Genomic DNA, 21,010 nt, shown 5'->3' with positions numbered 1-21,010 from the left:
ACTGTGCTTGCAGATGAGCTGAATGGTTAATTACACCTCACAGGCCAGCCCTGGCTCCAAATCCCACTGGAGCCATCCAGCAGCACCAGGAGTGGATGGTGCCCAGCACTCTGTTGGGCAGATCCTTGGCAGGACTGCCATGAGCTGTGCTGTGATACCCCAGAGCTGCTCCAGGGAAGGGCTGAGCATCCTCCGTGCTGGTTCCTTCCCGTGGGGAATGGAGAGCACTTGGCAGGCTGCAGCCTCAGAGCTGCCTGGCACATTATCCCCTTTTGTGGGGTGAGTTATTGAGGAAGAGGTTTTCAGCAACTTCTGAGAGCCAAAGAGAAGCTTGATAAGAGGATCCACATTTACCCCTGAAAGAATTTTCTACCAAGGTCATGAAGAAGAAAGTAAAGAAGAATAACCTGCCTCCACTCTAAAACTTCCACCTTTTTTAATATCTGTTACTATATTCTAAAACCCCAAACTCTAAGTTTTCTACTTTGTGAAATTACACACTTCTAACCAACCACACACTCGTAATCTTGGTGTTATCAATCAATTGTGGAAGCCTTTTCCAAGGCCTCAGGTCAAATGCAGCGCTCTCCTGGGAGTCAGAGTCTGTCTGTATAGAAAAGTCTAAAATTCTCAGCATCCAGAGCTCCAACAGTTGACACAGAAACCAAAAAAGAAGGAAGGAGAAATAAGAGAAACCTGCAGCTGCCTATTCCAATGAGCACTTTGTCTCTCATGACCAATGAGTAAACTGATGAGTTTTGTAAGAATGTATAAAAAGCATGCATGCTATCATAAAAACAGTTTGAAGCCTTCTGAAAACGGAGTGTGTTGCTTTATATTTTCTCTGTCTCAACTACGACAAGTTATTTCAGAGCAGATCACGTGGGCGGCAGTGCTGGGCGAGGGGCTGCACCCCCAGAACACGGGCAGAGGGAAATCAGGGCAGTGCTGCTAAGATCCCCCCATGGGCACAGTTTGAGCCCCCATTAGCATGGGGGGGAGGAGGGGACAGAGCCTGGACGTGTTTTCTGTGCTAATCTGAGAGCTGGCCCAAATCCCAGCACTTGGGTCACTTGTACACAGGGTTCTCATTGTGAGCTGGGGGAAAATGGCAGCCTCGCAGTTGGGCTTTGAAACTATGCATTTTTTAAAACTTGTGTATGCATAAGCCTCTTATTTAATGAATGACTCCCTTTGTATTTACATGTTCCACCATCCACAGGACAAATAGGGTTTAGTGGTTTGAGAATGAAAACCTCTCGTCCTCAAGGGAGGGGGGAAAAAATAGCTGCAGCTATTTTATGGAAGTGGTAAAAAAATCAATTAGGCTCTTAGATGTAGATCATACCTGATCTCCAAGGTGTTCTGTAGACATAAACATATTCTTTCTTAAGTTATGTATTCCACAGCTTCAATGAGAAAAAAATTCTGATCTAAATCTAACTGAAAGGCATTGGTTTCAATGCAGCAGAATTCAGATCAAAAAGTGGTCAGAAAAGCTATTTTAGGCTGCTCCAGATCATTATCCTAAATTAGAAGGGTCTTACCAGACCTGAAGTCTTCTTAATCTTACACCTTTTTTTCAGTCTTCCCTTTAAATTCAGCTGATAAATGGAATATGTGAAATAATAAATAAATATAAAATATATGGCAGAAATAATTTCAAAGTATTTAGCAGCTAAGATAGGAATGCACAGAAAGCAGCATTCTAAGTTGTCTTGATTTCCAAAAGGAAATAGTTATAAATTAGTTCTAGGGCACTCTGATTCATTTATAAGAGTGGTTCAAGAAACTCTTCAATATTAATTAGTAGCCTGTGAATTCAGCCTATGCAATTATGATGAGACAGTTCTTTGGGTATGAAAGAGCTAACTTATCATATTTTTGAATTCGCCATCTCTAAGCTTGAATATTTTTGTATTTCCATATTTCTCAAGTAGCACTTAATTTAATCTTATCCCCATTTCTTTCAATAAACCATTGTTGCCTCTCTTAAGCAGCACAGCTTCCTCCTCTAACTCATCTCCCCGTGAAATTGGTTTAATGAAGCAGAAAGGTATGAAGCATTAACAACACTGGAATTCATGTGGTAGCACTTCATTTTTCAGAGGCACTCACATTTCCTACCTAATTTATAAAATCAGCACACAAATGATTTTTATCACAGCCATTACATCAGTATAAATTACTGCCTTTTCTATAACACGGCAGTTAGTCAAACTGTTGAAATTATATCTATTAGTCATAGAGAGGAGGAGGGAGAAAGAAAAACTTGTAGGAAAGATTTAGTGTAAAATAAGGACTGATAGCAGCCTTATTGAAACACTAATATTAATTTACCAAATGAGCCCAAAGTGCAGCTATTTTGCAAAGGAAAATTAAAAATACACAAAGTGAAGCAAATGGGTCAATTTGTAAAAGGAGCCAAAAAGAAAACTGGGCAAACAAGCCAGACTGTGTCAGAAGCACTCAGAAATGCAATTAGAGAGAAGTTCATCACATCCAAGAAGGCAACACATGCCTTAACTTCATTGCCCCACATTCCTCCCAGGCTTTCCCACTTGCTTTCCCCTTGCTCTGGCACTGGTGGTGTGCTTTTATACATGGCAGCTCCTCCAAAATCATCCTTATCCTCCTCACTTCTTCCACTGACACCTACTCCTGTCCTGGCTGCTCTTTTCCAGACTAGTGCCAATCAGCCCCTACTACCCAATTTTTGCCACACAGCAAAAATATAATAATTCCTGTTGAGAAAATCTTTGTGTCCTATCCTTCCCCAAGGAGTATAACCTGCTTTTCCAGGACCTCCATCCCAATTTCCAAAATCCAGCCCGTAAGAAAACAACTGTACAATCTGCAGAGGCTTCACACACTTGAAAAGACTTCAATTTGCCTTGCTCTGTAAACAACACCTGTCTCCACCAGATCTGCTCCTGGGGTTTCAAGTGGGTCCTGGGTTTCCCTTCCTGTTTGCTGCTCCCCAGGCACGACTCCTTCCAGAGCTGCTCTGTAAATCCACTGTCACCTGCCCTGTCAGACCTCTGCCTGTGTGAAGCTGACACCTGAGAGGGGCACAGCCAGATCTCACCAGGAAATACTCTTTCACATCCGGGAAGATGCTCTTCAGGATTGCACCAAGGTGTTGCATTTTTGTACAAGTGGAGTGACGTCTGTAATTTTGTCTTTACTTTGTTTTGACCCAGGAAAATCAAATATTATGCAAAAATCCATTTTCACTGAGCCAAGGATTTCCAATTCCTGAGGGTCATAGAAACCTTTCTTTTCTTCAGGGAGAAATTTGGTCCAGACAGCCCATTCCTCAGTGGGCTTGATAACGAATCGCGAAAGATCTGGAGAGACATTTTGTGGTATTGGCCAATTGTCTACTGGCAAACCAACCAAGCAGGTTGAGAATGGCTTTTCTGGATTTGAATAAGTCAAGCAAATGGTATCCAAGCCTATTCTTGCTCTCCCTTTTCCAATTATTTCCCCTTGATGTGCTCGCTGCCTTGGATCGGATGGGAAGCCTCGGAGGCAGAGACCACGCCTGCTGATTTGTGCTCTCACCGCAGCCAGCACCGTGGGACACAGGGCTGCACCGACCCTGCTTGATGCCACTGGCATTAGGGGCAAGAAGGATTAAAACCAGTTTAACAAAAAAACCCAAAATCTGAAGTGATGAGATTGTCAGTGCAGCAGCACAAAGCCTGCAAGGGACACAGAGGTCCAGCTGCCTGTCCTTGGTGTGTTTTCCTTCGTGTTTTGATCTCCTTCTGCTTATGGTTTTTATTAATTAGCTTTTCCCTCCCGTAGCACCAGGGTGTTCTTGCCTGGCTCTCTCGTCTCCAGCCCCCAAATACTGGTGTAGCAGTGTCTACTGATGGCACCTTGTGGCTAACCCAGAGAAGTGCTCGGGAATAGGAACGAGCATGAAGTAAGCCAGGAAAAGATCAAGAAAAGGAGAGCAAATCCCTCCTGCCGCAGTGAGGGCTGCAAAAAATGGTACAACTCTGCAGACGCTTCCTTGCCAAGGAGGACACAACCTCTGCCTGCTGCCCCCCAGCCCCTCAGAGAGTGCTGGCCCTAAACCTCCGAAACAGGAGGCGGGAGAAGGGGACAGGGACAGCAAATCCATCTGAAAGGCAAACCCCTGAGTGAGGGGCAGGAAGGAGCCGGGCTTGACGTGCTGCCAAGAGCCCCTGAGAACAGCGCCAGCTTTGCTGGGTGCCGTCCTTCTCCGCAGAGGAGAAGGTCGGCCTGAGCCCAGGGGTCAGTTTGTGGTCTGCACTGGTCAGGAAAAGCTCTGAGCTCCAGAGCAGCCCTTCCTGCAGCCCTTCCCAGAGGCACTGCAGGCCCTGCTGGCACTGGGACGAAGCTGCTCTGCAGAGCTGATGGTGCTGGGGACACCCAAAAGGCTGCTGCTGCTCCACTGGCCCTGGAGAGGTGCTGGAGCCACTCCACACCCTCTCCTGCGAGCCCAGGCGGGGGTGGCAGGTCCTAAATGGCCCCAGACTTGGCAGGCACCTGCTGGTTTGCAGCCGTGGCCAGGCCTTGGCGTGGCGACACTGCGGGGAGGTGGCCGGGTCACCTCTTGCCCAGGACAGCCACAGTTCAGCATGGAGCTCTGCGGGCACTGGTGGAATCATGTCCCACACCCAGAATTCCCTGACAGGATTCCCACAGTGCTGGGATTGAGAGGCAGCAAAGAGCAGGGCCCCAAGCTGCAGATAAAGGACATTTGGCACCCAGCAGCATCACATGGGATGGGTCCTGGGGAGGGAGCAGCAAACAGACACAGGGGGACCTAAGGCAGCCAAAGGTCTCCTCAGAAATTCTGGGATCACATGAAGAAGGCAGGGCTTTGTCCCAAACATAAAGCAGTTTTAAAAGAAGGCTGCCTCTCATTTAATTTAAGTTTTCTCAACTTTGGTTCAGTCCAGTCATTTATCTCCAAGTAGCTATCCTGCATGTATTTCTAGGTCTCACTCTGGTTTGTATTATCTTAAATATGTCATTATCAGAATTCCCAAAAGTTTTAAAGTTCTTTTAAGAGCTGGCTCCAAGTTTCTGCCCCAACAATGTTCAGTATAAATAAGAAGCACACTTGGAGAGGAGAACAGGAGTCCAAGATCACCCAAGAGATGAGATCTGCATTCCAGAGACAGGAACACAGAATTATGGGATGTAAGTCCAAGTTCTCACTCTAGAGGAAAACCTCTATGATGGAAAACCAGGGAGGCTCATTTCAAGTGTGGAGGACTGGAAACAAATCATGCTACAGCTGGATATATGAAATCACAAAAGAATCAGAGAAAAAATAAGAGATTTATCTTTAGAAATCCTCACGTAAACACCCAGAGCAGAAGAAATTACCCTCACTATCCTTCCAGGGGTAGGTGCATCCTTATTAAAAGGCAAATGAGCCTCTCAGCAATCAGAGTTTCCAAGCAGCAATATAAAATCAAGGGAGAACCTCTCTGTGCCAGATCTCACCTGCAGCCCTATCAGGACATTGTGCCCATTTTTCATGGCCTGTACTCAGTAATTCTCACAGCTCTGTGCACACAGGTTTTGCATACAACCACACAAAGCTTTCCTGTGAGGAACATTTTGTGCTTTCCAGTCCAGCAGAGACAGAAGAATCCTCTTTTACCAAATAATAGCTCAAGGGAAAAAAAAAATTAATAAAACCATGCAGTGATAGGAAAACCAAAATGGCAGACTAAAAGAGGAGGTTCAGCAGTAGCAGAAAATTTAGGGTGTTTTAGGAAACTTTTTTTCTCCCTATAAAAGCAACTTCTGCCCTAAAATCACTCTTGCAACTTTTGTGTCACTTTTTGTCCTAACTCTACTTATTTCTAGAAGAAAATTAATGCCAACAGATAAAGAATAAAAGCCTCATATTAAGGACAAGCCCTACCTGGAATAGAAAGAAGAGTGAGGCATTCAATGAAGCCCACAAAAGCCTTCACTACTCCACATTTCCTGGAAGATGATCAGATACCACTGTGATAAGCAGCCTTACAAAAACTTGGGAAAGGTTGATGGCTGAAATTGGAATAATTTTTTTTTTTTTCCCAAAGGAGATGTTTTACTGCTTTTTTGAAACAGTAAAGCTCAAGGCTTGTCTTTACCTTTCTGTGTAAATAACTTCCTTTCCCTGGGGTGTTCATCATCGGTTTGACCTTAAAATGCATGGCAGTGTTCTTAGCAATATTCAATCAATGGCAGGATTAAAGGTGAAATCAGTTACACAGAGGAAGCCTACTGCTGTTTCACCAGTGTGGTGGCTCTAATCTCCCTCTGAGAGACTAAAGATCATAACTGATTTACTTCTCCTCCCTGGGGAACAATTTTCTGTAGCCTGGAGCAATCAGGAAACAGACTGAATTGGCTTTAATACTCATCTGCCCTTGGGGGGGAGACTGGGAAAAGCTACCAGGTTGTTTCTTCTTCATACTTGTAATTAAATAAACTATGACAAATTTGACAGGCAGAATTTCTAGCAGTACCAGTTGTCTCCAAACTTCCTACTCCGTGTGTAATTGATATATAGCAGCTATTCCCAAGCAGGGCTGCAGACTATTTAAACATTAAAATCAGTGATCTTCACTCCATCCCATGATTTAACCTATTGGCAACATACCTCTAATTTTCACACCTATCAAGACTGTGGGACATGTTTAAGCACAAGGAAACAGGGTTTACTTTGATTTTTTTTTGTTTTTTTTTTTTACCTTAACTGTGATCTTTTTATTAATTCCAGAATGCCAGGCACATAAATGTGATGGGTTTGATATAAGAGAGAAACAACTCTTACAAGTGGTACTAGAGAGGGAAAATCTGGGAGCATGAAAGCATTTTCATATAGATTGATAACAAGGTACATATCACTAACACCTCAAGCAAAAAACTTTTCTTAGTACTCCTTTTCAAAACAGTGCCAGAGGCAAACAAGATGAAAAACTATTTCCCTAAAAAACTTCCTGCAATTCAAAATATTCTCCAGCATTGTCATTAAAAATAGTAATAATAATAATAATGATGATGACATTTTATAAAAAGACACGAGGTTTTTACTTGTATAGAAAACACAGAAGAGATACCAGTGTTGGTGTAAGTGCAGTCATTTCAAATATGCTGATATCTGCCTTTCTCATCTGTATTCCCCAGCATGAGACAGGTTTAAATACCCCACAGGGAAGGGAACTCCTGATTTTTCAGTTTACAGGGTTAGCACCAGAGACACGTTTTTTTCACATAAGCTCAGCTGAGACAATTTAAAGCCACAGGCAATTCTGGGTTTTTTTTTCATAATTATTTAACTAATTTTAGGCTTGTTCATCTGTTACTACAGGAAAGGTTAAGAATTTAAGAAATTCACTGGTTTCCCTGTCCAGAGCTAACATCCTGGCACAGGATCCCAGAATGGTTTGGGTTGGAAGGGACCTTAAATCTATCCCATCCCTGCCATGGAGACACCTCCCAGCATCCCAGTTTGCCCCAAACCCTGTCCAGCCTGGCCTGGCACACTGCCAGGGATGGGGAGTCCTCAAGCTGAGAGCAACCTGAGCGCTCAGAGGTGAAGGAAATGCTGCTGCACCTGCAGAGAGCTCCCAAAGCCCAGCAGAGCAGAGCATGGCACTGCTCACCCCTGTTTCACAATGCAAACGCACACATGCAAACACAGCAGGGGGCTTGGGAAAGCTCACATTGATGATTCTGCCCAGCCTGAGGTAACTCAGCCTCCCAACACCTGCCCACAGCCTGGTCACGACACCTTGGGAGAATAAACCCCCAGCAGCTGAGCCACGCTTGCCAAAACCAGCACTCCTGGAGAGTTTGCATATAGAAACATTTTAATCTTTCCTAGGGCTGCTGATGAGAAGCTGAACTATGTTTATCAATGTCAGGGACCTAAAGAATTCCCACCACCCCTTTTGGCCCTGCTGCAGCCAGGTGCTGTCCCAGGGAATGCAGGGATGGCTGTGATGATCAGCTCTCTAAAGCAGCTTTACAGGAATGAAGCAGTCAGCTGGCACAGCAAACCCAGCCAGGTCTGGGTTAGAATTGCTCTCTATGAGGATACACAGACTGCTGCTACTAAATAGATTTTTTTTAATTAAATAAATTTTAAAATCTGTCAAAATTAATTTAAAAATCAGTCCAAATGCAATTACAGACTCTCAACAGCAACTTACACAACTACCTGAAATTTTGTGCCACAACCCAGGGCAGATGCTGCAAAAGAATCTTTTGTACTTCTCTGGTGCCTGAGAAGCCGTGCAGACATCTGAGGGGCACCACTCCTGAGCCTGTAATTAATTCCCAGTGCTATTCTGCAGAGTTCTTCCCAGCAAGGAAATAAAGGAGCTTAAATAAAACAAACAGCAAACAGGAATTGAGTAAGAAGCTAAACACATAAAGGCAAGCATCTGAAGGATTTTTGCTTTGCCAAATTGATAGCAGGGAGAATTGGTGAATGAATTTCCACGTTCATCTCTCTACTTAATTTTAATACTGTTCTTCAAAAGCAAATTGTGATTTAGAACATGGGTCTTGTTTCTTATTATTTGGTTAAAAGAACATAAATATTTAGCTACAAGCACCTAAGGGAAGTGAGTCGTTTTTCTAAGAGCTAAACATTTACCTGTGTGGGATTAAAGTGATACAAACACCCAAGAGTGACTGCTAAAAATCTCCTTCATGCTGACATTGCTGATAAAGTAAATTCTTACGCTGCAGACAAATCTATTTTGTCCATTTTGTAGTGAGATTTGAAGAATTCTAACATATCCCAAGACTTACAGTTAGTTAAAAAAAAAAAAAAAAACAGTTCTAATACATAAAAAAGTGGAATTTTTAAAAACCTTCCCATTCCCCCTATTTCTCCTCTGCACCTGCTTTTTATTGCAATAGCCACAGGCTGTAATAAGACAGCAGAGTGACTTCAAGCACTGACACAAAGGAAGCTCTGTCTGAGCCAGTTACTCATCCACATGACATGATAGCTCCCATTTCCTCCTCAGTGCTGCTTTCCCAGAGCAGTGACAGAAACCACATTGCAGAACTGTCAAGATCCTAAAACCTGATTGCTAAATGTCAATTACCTTGATTAGGTTTCCTAAAAAAAAAAAAAAAAAAAAAAAAAAAACACTAAAAAAAAACCAAAAAAACACAAAAAAAAAACACAAAAAAAAAACCAAAAAAAACAAACCCAAAAAAACCCCAAAAAAAAACAAAACTGAAGGTGTCCTGAAGAGCTGTGTTCCATCTTTGAGTACAATGAATTCTCCCCTGTTTATTTTTCATTTACACTCCTCTGTCCTGTGCTGGAAACCAGAAATGAAGTTAAGTTCCTACAGTGTGAACTTTTTACTCTGTGTAAAAAAAAAAAAAAAACAAAAAAAAAACCAAAGAAAAAGGCCAAAAAGAGAGTGAGTGAGAGAGAGATGTGACAAAGATTTACCTGCTCTGCTCCAGCTTGGTAAACTGGAATCAAATGTATCTTGTCTGCTCACATATCCATAGATCTGCTCTTAAAGCAAAGCTGATTCTCTTCACTAGGAAATCAGACACTTCAAATGAACTTTCTTGTTCTTTTAAACAGTGGTTTGAAAGTCATATCTCTCTTCAAAGAATTATCCACTGGAGTAGGTGTAAAGATACCTAAAGGTATTCCAAAATTTCCCAAGGAAGAAACAGCAACAGAGGGAGAAATTTAAAATCAGTCTCAAACTCAGCCAAAAGAAGCAGCAGACAATGGTGAGGCTGTTGGGTCTCTGAAGCTCCCAGGAGCAGGGGATGTTCAGCGTTTAGGAAAACCAAACACAAGTTTTTATCATAGATTCAGAAATTCAGCTGCCAGCCCAAGGTAGCTGTGCCATTGGATAAACAATTGTGGCATGCATTTCAAACAACAAATTCAGCTGTAGCACTTGTCACAATTACACAGCACAGAGAGTACAAATTCCCTTGTCTTTCACATCAATTTGCCTCTCCTGACCCTCTTGTTTCTTCCTCTTCTTTTAATTAATCATCTGTACTTTGTGTGCCCCTTGTCCATCTGTGCAACAATGCTGTGAATGAGCCAGAATTTGTACTCTTGCAAAAAGAAAAGGAACATTGATAATTTTTATTTAGCTCTCTTATGGGGCTCATCATTGAACACAACAAATCATTTTCTACAAAACGGTTTCCAGCTCTTCAACTGAGAATTATCTAATTATTTTTCCTTCGATTACATTTAAAATATTAATTTTAAGAGGCCTTGCAGCCACTTTATCACCCACACAGCTCCAGCTGTGTGTCAGAAGGTGGCAGACCAACAGCTGGAGATTTCTGTACCCACTGCCAACCTCAGAGCCAGCTCCAGCACAGAAAACCACCTGACTGGATGTGGTTTGATGGAAAAAATACATGCAAATACTTTGGCACCAGGTCAAAACCTCTCCCATCTTCACAGATCCCCCGGGAATGATACCTGGATATTGCAATATACCAAAGATAGCTCAGACTGGAAAAATCTGCAGTTGATCTGATCAGGGATCTTGCTGAGGAGCTGCTTTGGTGCTCCAAACCTCCACCCTTTGGAGCAGGAGTGTCAGAAATGTGGATCTGAATCCTGGCCCTGGCATCCAGCAATGACCTGACATCAAGGGTTGTGTGCATCAATCATTACCTCATATAATCATTGTATCATTATCCCTGAACTGCTGGGGTTATTCAATGTAACAAAGATTTTTGTAGGGCTTGAACAAGGGAAAAATCATACAAAAGAGGAGAATCAACAAAATTCATCGTTTAAAACCCCTTTTCCTTCTGGGAAAAAAAAAACTGTCAAAATAATGCCACAGTAACATTTAAACAGATAATAATGGAATTGAATATCAGGATTCATAGCTTTCCCATGGAGAGAACAAGCCTCTAAACTGCACCTCTGTACTGTGGAAAAAAAAATGTTTAATTTTGCCATCCTTAAAATCTTGAAAACATCATTCAGTCCCTGCAATGGTGTGTCTCTATTTAAATTGCTACGGTTACAAAAACTCAGATATTTTCCCCAGTTCCCCCTACCTTCGGCAGATAAAACAGAGAGATAAGAAAGTTGTGATGTTCTTTTGACCTTCTGCCAAAGGTAAGGACCACCTGTCGATGTGAATTTCCCTTGCAAATCTGCTGGAGCTGCACTGCTGAAACTGCACTGCTGGTGCCTGCTTTATCTCTGATTAGCCATCATTTGGGACAGCTGTTCAAGTGATGGAGCAAATGCCTGCCCTGAGCTGGCATTTCCTACCTCCCCAGCACTCTTCTGGCTGGAATAATATCTGACTGCAATGAAACACAGTTTTATTTCTCCTCTCTCATCCCATCTCAGAAGAATGAGAAAAAAGCTGTGCAGGGATTTATTTTGATCCTGTTGGAGGAGGATTTTGAACACTCTGATGGGCAATGCTAGGATTGGGGTGGTCTCCAAGAGGAGTTTGTGGCTCGGGACACACCAGCAATGCTCAGAGAGGATGTTTCTCTCCAAAGGGCACAGTGCTGCCCAGGAATGTCATTTTAGTGGCAGGATTTCCCTGAAGAGCTGCCAAACCCAGCCCTAATCTGTGCTGTCTATATGAAATACCCCTGGCATTCCCAGTTTTCCCTGGTGGACACAGCAATCCCTGAGTGGTGCTGCCACTGTGCTGCCAAGATCCAATCCCCGGGCTCAGGTTTCTGCAGGGATTGCAGCAATTCCTCATCATCCTCTCTCTCCTTGTCTTCATTCCCTTCTGTCACCAGAATATGGCAGCTGAAAATGGACCTGGTATTTTATTTACTGCCCAAGTAAATATTATTTTATTTAGTGCCCAAGTAAATGTTATTTTATTTAGTGCCCAAGCCTCGCTGTGTGAGTGTTACATGGGTCTGCCTCTTCTGCTGCCCCCACTAAAGTCAGATTTTCCTTTCTGCCATAAATTCCTCCACTACCCTGCCAACCTTCTTTGCTGGGAAAGCATTGGAAGTCTGGGGTGCTTTGGATTAATTATCTGGTCTGGTTTTGTCAATTTAGACAAGTTGGCCAGCCTGGGAGGCTGTGCAGAAAAACTGGAGCAGAGAGCTGGCAAGGGCTGATCCAAAGGGTCAAAAACCTGGATACAGCATTGCTTCCCTTTCCTCCCTGAGCAGATGTAGAACTATGGGCAAGAATGCCATAAAATAGCCAAATACCATTTAATAAAATTGGATTCTACCAGTGCCTGTGTTTAATAGAGACATTAATTTAGCAAAGGTTTCTCCTGCTGATTCTCATCCATTATTAGAAATATTCTCATCATATTAGAAATGTGCAGGAGATTATTCTGTTTGCTACATTCATGTTTTTCAAATCTGCCTGAGACTTCCATTAATTTAGGTTAAAATAGAAGATTTTCTTCTTAAAACATGATATATCACACAAACTAACTATGTAAAAGCTTTTTTGGAAGGAAAATAAAAAGCATTTCTGGTGTTTTGAAATCACTTGATCTATGTTTTGTTTAGTATGGTGTTGTCAGCCAGAAAGTTACAGCTTTCTTTATGAATAAACTAAATCTCTTCAAACCAGGAGTTTGTGCTCTACCAGAGCCAAGCCCCAGTGTTTGCAAACACCCATTTGACTGACAAGCCAATGAACAACATCCTCTTTAAAAAAAAAATACTTGTACATTTAAAGAAGAGGGAAATATAGTTTATAGATTTCTGATTTATTAATAAATAGGAGCTAGGAGATATTTAAATAAAATCTCCATGGAAACTTGTATTTCACAAGATAAGCCTTTGAAGGAAAGGGCCAATGACAGCTTAAGAAGAGAAAATAATTTTAACAGAGATAACCTCCTATAAAAATTCTGTGAGACAGAATGAATGAAAAATTCCATTTAGAAAGCTGAAGCAAACAGCTGTTCTCTGCAAATATTTTGCCAGAAATTAATTACTTTTAAAATAGACTGAACTAGCAGCAGTTTGTGCACGTGGTGGGGTAGCAAACCCCAACCCAACCTGCAATAACCGTGTGAAAGTTGGTTTTCTGCAGAAGTAGAGAGGTCTTTAGGATGCCACCTGGATTTTAGAAAGTCCTCTTTCAGAGCTGTGCATGAACACACCTGAGGTACCCAAAGAGAAAAGCTGAATTTTGGAGCACTGAATTGCAGGAGCTGAGCTGGGCCCTTGACTGTCAGACTCACCATTTTCAGTGTTTTCAGAAACAATAATAATGATGACAGCAGTGGCTGCTGCTTCTTTCCCCTTTGGGGGAAAATTCACTCTGCCCCCAAAATTTTACTCCTTGTTGTATTCCCACAAGCAAGATCCAATATTCTGGAAGCTGTCCTCAGCCAGCTGGTCACAGTTTTTTGGACAAATCCCAAAGCTCCTAACACAGAGTAAAAAGTTCACACTGTAGGAACTTGACTTCATTTCTGGTTTCCAGCACAGGACGGAGGAGTGTGAATGAAAAATAAACAGGGGAGGATTCACGGGACTCAAAGAGGGAACACAGTTCTTCAGGACACTCTCAGTGCAAAAATGGGTGGGAAAAAATCCTAATTAATGGCAAGCCTTAATCCACAGTCCCAGTTGTGTAATCAAATCACAGTCTGGGCATACACAAGACCTTCACACCTATTCAGGATTAAAGTATTTGCTTCTACCAAAATGAAAGTCTGAGAACATTATTACAGCCTAAAACATAAGAAGGATCATTATATGGATGTAAAAAATTGAGTCTGGCTTTCCTGTTCAGGCAAATTCCCTTAATTACCCAAAATGCCAGATGAAAATATTGCTCATGCTCACAATGCACACACAAATTTCTGGAGCCCAACAAATCGCCAGTGTCAGCTGCTTGAGGAAGCTGCTGATAATTATTTAAAGCTAAGTTATCACAAATATAATGGAGCAGCTCTTCACAGATGCCAAAATTGTTACAGCAGCACAGGGAGAGGATGACATGGCTTTCAAACCTTTTCCTAGAAAGAAGAAAGTGCAGTTCTTTGACCCATGTCTGCATAACTTTATTTCATTTCTAGATGACCTTAACTGGTCAATCTGAAACACAATATTAAGGAAGAAATTAAGTGTGAAAGTGCCAGAGAATTCCCCAAAACTTGGGTGACTGTTCCACCTCAGACATGGCCCATAAATGGTGAAATATAGTGATATTATGTAAGGTAAATTGATTCCCTCTGAGGCTGCAGAGATTGATCATATTTTCCACCAGACTTCTGAAAGAAAGAGAGGAGAGTCACTCTTTACCACATTTCCCCTTGATTTCAATTGTTAAAACTTACTTAGCTCTGTTCTCACAGCTCATCACAGATGATGGTGAATTTCTCTCATCTTTTTCTTCTCTAAAGAGCAAAAAATCACTGGACTGTGGGCCACAGTTAAAAACTGACACCAGGATGAGACTGAAGGACTTCAAACATGGTATCTGTGAATGACACGTGATATCTTCATTATTGTAGCCCTTTACCATAAACTAGAAATTACCAGTGCAATTCTCTAATTGATATCTTATACTCTTTGGTAATTTTAGATCATTAGGAAATATCCTCTTCTATTTCATCCAACAAAATTCAAACAAGTAATTCTAAGCACCATTTTTTTTTCCTAGAAGATGACACCAAGCAGCAAAATTCACTGCTGTGGTTATGTTACTTTTCCTTCTGCAAGAACTCCTAGAACTCTATGTTTTGGTATTAACTTTGTTTTCCCTCCTAGAGATTAGTCTATAATAATGTTTGAACTAGAAATTAGTTCCCAAACAAAAACTGAATTCAGACCAGTTGAAAGTCAGGCTTTGATCTCTAAGATCTCTTGCTTAGTCACATGGGATTTTGGGTAATTTTTAATGCTTTGTCACAGTCTGGAGGTTTGAATGTTGCTTTACAGGATGATTTTTTTCCAAAGGGGCTGGCTGGAGCATTTTGATTTATGGATGTAGCTTCATTTCCAGACTCAGATTCAGTGCTTAAACTTTGGGCTTCTTGAGATGTCCTTTTGCCCCATTCCAGTTGCACTGAAATGCTTTAGAAACATCTATAAACTGAAACAAAGGCACCATTTTTTCTTTAATATTACAAATATCTGGGGCAGATTTTAATTTTTTTTCCACCATGTCTATATGTACATGAGCAAAAGAGAGAGGCCAAGAAGAAACGCTCAACGAAATCCATTTACACACGAACAGGAGCCCAACCTTCCTTGCTTCCACAGCCCTGAAATTCCCAGAGAGGATTCCCAATCAGCATTTATCCCATTTTATCAGCAGAGCTGTCCTGGGGGAATGACCAAGCCAAGTGGAGAGTTGAGGCAGAGACCTTGAAGTGAGTTTGCATCCAGGTCTGGTGCTCAGGGCAGGACACCAGGCTGATGTGCTGACTGGTGCTGAGCAGGGGAGCTGATCGCTGCCTTTGTGTGGAGGTTCGGGATGTGTGGCCTCGCTGAATGCTCGGGAGGTCAGGAATGCTTAGGTCACCCTGGGCAGAGTGAATGGGCACCTCTGGCAGCAGAGGGAAGGGGAAATTCGCTGTCCTGTTTCGAGGCACCTGCAGCAGCCAAGGGCTCAAAGAGAGCACAGCCCCTGCCCCAGCCCCACCTGTGACAGAGGAGTGATGCCGTGGTTGACTCTCGCAGTTAAAAGGCAAATTTCATGTTTTTACTTACAGGGCACTAGCCTTGTGGATGACATTGGAGACAAATATGAGCACCAGTACCTGAGATTTTTTTAGTTTTCTTTTTACTGACAGTAATTTATTTAATTAACTTATTCCCTTAATTAAAACAATAGTAAGAAATAAAACACAAAAGAATCATGCAGCTTCGCACTTCATTAATAATCCCAAGAATGTTTCTACCACTGTATCTTTTAACCTGTATTTATTGTTTAAAGAATATTGAGGAGGATATATCTTCTGTTATATTCTGTTATCATGTTTGCTGTTACCTTTCTGCTCTTCTTTATATATTTGGCTGATTCCCTTGAAACTACATGATTGGCATGTAGTTTCATTCTGTAGTTTCATGTAGTTTTATTCTGTGCCTGCAGCTCTGCAGTCCTGGCACTTACTGTCCCAAGTGGGCTGCCTTGGGTACAAAAGTAATGCACCAAAAGGCAGGGGGTTACTGAATTAACTGTGCTCTGAGCATGAGCATAAAAACGAGCACAGATGATGGGGGCTTAGTCATATGGGATTTTGGATAATTGTTTATTGCTTTCTCACAGTCTGGAGGTTTGAATGTTGCTTTACAGGATGATTTTTTTCCAAAGGGGCTGGCTGGAGCATTTTGATTTATGGATGTAGCTTCATTTCCAGACCCAGATTCAGCGCTTAAACTTTGTGCTTCTTGAGATCTCCTTAGGTACTTTTATTGCCCCATTCCAGTTAAGTTAAGTGGTGTTAAGTTTTATAGATTTACAGTTATGTTGTACCCTGCGTTGTTATTATGGGGTGGTCTGGGTTTGGAACATTTGGGAGGATCAGCTCGTCACCATGGCAACAGCTGACCCCCAATCAAGGTGTCAGGAAGTGATCTCCAGCACTGGACAGTGAAGGAGGAATCATGGACAGAACTTTGGGAGGGGCTAAAGGGTTAAAAGGCAAAACCTCCATTGGGTGGGTGAGCACATGGTGGGGAAAATCCTCTGCTCCTGGCACTGTAATATTTTCTCCATTCAGTCTTCTGTTGCATTTTTGATAAGGGTTTAATAAACCTTTTAGATTTTGGAAGTGAGTAGCATTTCTCACACACCTTCCCCACCTTAACCTCGCATTTACCTCTCTAAAGCCTTCAGCAGAGCTTACTCCAGCCTCAGCCCTGCCAAACTGGATTTAGCACCAGGGCAGGCAAGACATCCTGCTGCGAAGGGGTGACACAGTGGAGGCAGTAAATTCATGTAGCTCGTGAGGTGCTGGCTCTTTGTCTTTATTTGTTTCACCAATTCTCCCACTCTCTTCACACTTGAGAGAAGTGTGATTGTGCAGAGGAGAGCCAAAACTGGCTGAGCCAATCTGAGACCTGCTGGTCCTGTATCCCAAAATCCCTGTTCCTATTCTGTCTCACAGCCAGCCCCCATCATCTGTGCTCGTTATTATGCTCATGCTCAGAGCACAGTTAATTCAGTAACCCCCTGCCTTTTGGTGCATTACTTTTGTACCCAAGGCAGCCCACTTGGGACAGTAAGTGCCAGGACTGCAGAGCTGCAGGCACAGAATAAAAATCAGCACCTCCTCTTGCATCCAGGCTGAGGGTTTAAACGCTGCTTGTGTCCTCAGAAAAGGCTCAACTCAGAGCATCAGCCTGTGCTGGGAAGGGCTCGCCCCGCTCAGCCTAAGAAAGGAAGGCTGACCCACTTCAGGACATTTCCCTTAGGCTGGGCAGCTCTGGGAAATAGGACAGGGATCAATAACAGCCAAGTGCTACAGCGAGTCCATTAGGATCAGCCCATCCCAAAGAGCTCTTTCCACCCTGGCAGTAGCCTGGGGCTTGGCTGAGGGAACGTGGCACCACCCCAGCTCCTGCCTGGCCTGCTCAGAAAAGGCAGCTCTTGGCACAAGTTTCCAAGGCCAGCTCTGCATAGCACAAGTTCTCAGCCCTTGCTCCTGGGATCTTGCAGTGCTTTAGAATCAGTGTCCTACAGCAAAGCATAGCCCAAAAATACTAAAAGATTGGCACAGGGCTGTAGCTCTTCTGTCCTTTTTAGCAAAGGAATTGCATAGGGGGTTCCTGGAGTAGAGGAGGCGACTTCTTTTGGGGGGAACTGGAGAAGAACAGGTTTGAGTTCAGCACCTGAGGGCTCTAAGTATGATCTGCTCAATCACATTAGGATTTTGAAGACTCCCTTATGGGAAGCCTACAAATAGTTCAGAAAGGAGCCCTGTAGGAAGTCATCACCTGCCCAAAAGCCAAATTCTCCCAGGTGATGCATTACTCCACAATTTCACCTAATGGGCCTCTAAGGAGCTTCTCTGGGAGTGATGTGGCAAGAGAGCACCAGACAGTCTTTCCCCTGCTCTTCCTCAGCAGTTCTGGGGAACCACTCAGTTCCTGGGTTTGTTAAGTGTGTGCTCACACTCGTTGGGGAGCTGGCTGTGAACTGCATTGCCTGCACAGCTACTTCCAGGTTAAGATGAACAAGTACAGGTTTGTTCTCCCGTGGACAGTGACCTTTTTCATGGGCAGTGGCTTTAAAGAATGCAGGTAATGCAGAAACTGCTCTGCTACTGAGTTATTTCATTGATCTTCACTGTTAAAGAAGTGCAGTGCTCGATGAGCATTTCTCACTTCAAGACTTAGGTATGATCTACCCCAAAGCAGTGGGCAGATGGGGAAATGTCACAGAGAATGGGTTTGTTTTTTTTTCTGGATGATAGCAGAAATAGAATCTATAACACCGTGTTTGTCAGCCATACAGCTTAAAAAAAAATAAATAAAGCTAAGCGCACACATTTTTAATGCTAACTATTAGGGCAAGCAAAATAATTGCACCAGTGGTCCCCAAACTTCTACAAATTACATGTGACCAGTTTTCTTCTTGCTCAGAATGCTGAAACACAGCAGGACAACGGCAGGAAAGAAAGGCAGGCACACATGTGCTGCCTTCTAGAAAACTGTTCCCAGGGAAATCCGCAGGGTTAGAGATTCTTGCAAAGTCAGAGTTCAGAATAAAGTAGGAAGACTGTGCTCATCAGAACAACAATTTGTATTTGTGCAAATCATAAGCCAGGGGTGAGGTGGGGGGAAGATAATAAATAGGTTAATCTGTTGTAAACTGATTTTGACCCTGAAGGTGATCACAGGTACACAGCATTACTGCACTTTAAACTGTTTTATGCAAAGCTTAAAAAAGACCCAGCAACAAACAAAGCTTTTTTTGTGTTTGCTAAACAAAGCATGAAAGAATAGTGACAAAAGTAGGAGGAGCCGAGTTTGTCCGGACAAAGCCAGGAGGAGGAGCCCTCATGCAATGGAAATGCAGTTCAGTGGTCCTGGATTGATATGCTCATCCTTTAAACCCCCAGGGCTGGGAGATCACAGGGCCTGAAAGTCCATCAAAGAGCACTTCTCTGCATTGATCCAGTCTGGGGCGGAAGGCTGCTGGGGGTCTGCTCTTCTCTATAAGACTGCCTCCGAAGATAATCAGCTTTTCTTCTTGGAAATTGGGGAATCCCAAACATCAATAAAGTGTTATTTCAAGTAAAACATCAGTCTAAACCTGTGGAGGCCTGAACATGTGTGTGTCACTTTTGTGGTGTTGCGCTGGTGGGTTTTTGGGGGTTTTTTAAGAGAAAAAAAATAAATAAATAAAACCCCGAGTGTGTAACATCACTCGAGGGAAAATATTTTACCTTGAAAGTATAATCTTAATGCCTGGACTATTCTTTCCAACTTATTAACAGCAGAATCTCCTGTAGAGGTCTTTAAAGCAGCCTCACAAACTTCCCTGGGTATGTCTGGATGCTCCACAGCAGCACCTGACCTACGAAGAAAATTTTTTAAAAGTTTAAAAACCACGATGTCCTTTAGTTAAGTTTGATGTACAGCAGGCAGGCAGCCACAGGCCAGTCCAGCTGCTCGGGTTAAAACACTTCAGGTCTGAGGAAAGGGCAGCTGGGGGCCTGGGGAATGCTCAACCCTGACCACTGGGACAGGCTCGGGCCACCTTATCTGGAGCTTCCAGGTGGTCAGGAGGAGGCTGGGCAGCCCCTGAACTCCCTCTCACAGCTCTGCGTCTCGTTTGCTCAAATCAGAGATAGAACATTCATGTTTTAAAGGGCTGGACAAGCAGAAAGCAGGAGTGGGAGGGAAATCAGGCAATCCAGCACTCTGTAACCAGAGCCTGAAAGTCATCAATCAACCATTGGTTTGACACTGGGAACTGTTAGGATATTTTATTTATTCAAGGGGAGAGGATGATAGATACAAGCTTTTCCATCCCAGCACATGTAATGTGACCTGATAAAATTTAGGAATATTTCAATACCATTAAACAGCTACGTTTGAGTAACATAAATCACTTGGCTGAACAGACCTCAGTGCCCTGGAGATCCTGGTAATTACAAAATCTATGATATCCTGGTGCTTGAAACTATTTCAGGTGACCACAACCATTGCAGAGAAATGTGATGAGAATTCCCTCTGAGCACTGGCTGTGAGTAGAACAGAGAGGAGAAAGGGCAGCAACTCACTTGCTCACAAATGGTCCATTTCAGCATTTTTGGGATGAGAAAGGGTGGCAAAAGATGTGATATCTTCCAAAACACTTGGCTCTGCTGCAGGGATGGTGTCACTGGGATTAGCAGGCCATCAATCTCAGGGCTTTAGCAATCAGGCACACACAAAGTACTGAGCATGTTTCAACCAAATTCTGTGTGAGCTAACAAATCCCTGCTATGCTAGAGTTCTAAAAAATTAATAGTACAGATCAGAGTAATCTCTTGCCCTCAAAATACAGTTGACCACTTCCCTTTCACTTAGCTCCTCTCCTTCCCTGCAAAAAATTACATTACTGAGAATTTGCAGAGTTTCTCTTTCTGTTATGGACACACAACCTAGCTCTTAAGTGCTTTTTAAGAATATTATTTGTTGAAAATTTTCTTCTCCTGCACAGGTAGAGTAGATTAGGCAAGAGTATTATTTGTTTCTACGACCTCAATGTCTACAGCCCTCAGAAAGTTTACAGATCTAATCATTGTGTAGAAAACAGCTTCTGCCTCAAGAGACTGGCAGTCTGTGCTTTCTTTTGCAGAGGGAATTTTAAAAGTAGAATTTTGCCATACAAATTATACTGATTTATGTGGTGAGGACACAATCACTTACACAGCAGTGGCAAACTATACTGGAAAATTTAAAAAATATATATTCTTTTTGTGGTGTGAACATATCCAAGCAGAAGATCATGCTCTACATGACAATTTTATGGAAAAGGCTCCTGCTCATCAGCCTGCCCCCGAGCATCTCTGCAACACCATCTGCCAAAGGT

The sequence above is a fragment of the Anomalospiza imberbis genome, chromosome 14, assembly GCF_031753505.1.
Source record: "Anomalospiza imberbis isolate Cuckoo-Finch-1a 21T00152 chromosome 14, ASM3175350v1, whole genome shotgun sequence".
NCBI lineage: Eukaryota > Metazoa > Chordata > Aves > Passeriformes > Viduidae > Anomalospiza > Anomalospiza imberbis.
This window is presented reverse-complemented; position numbering follows the sequence as displayed.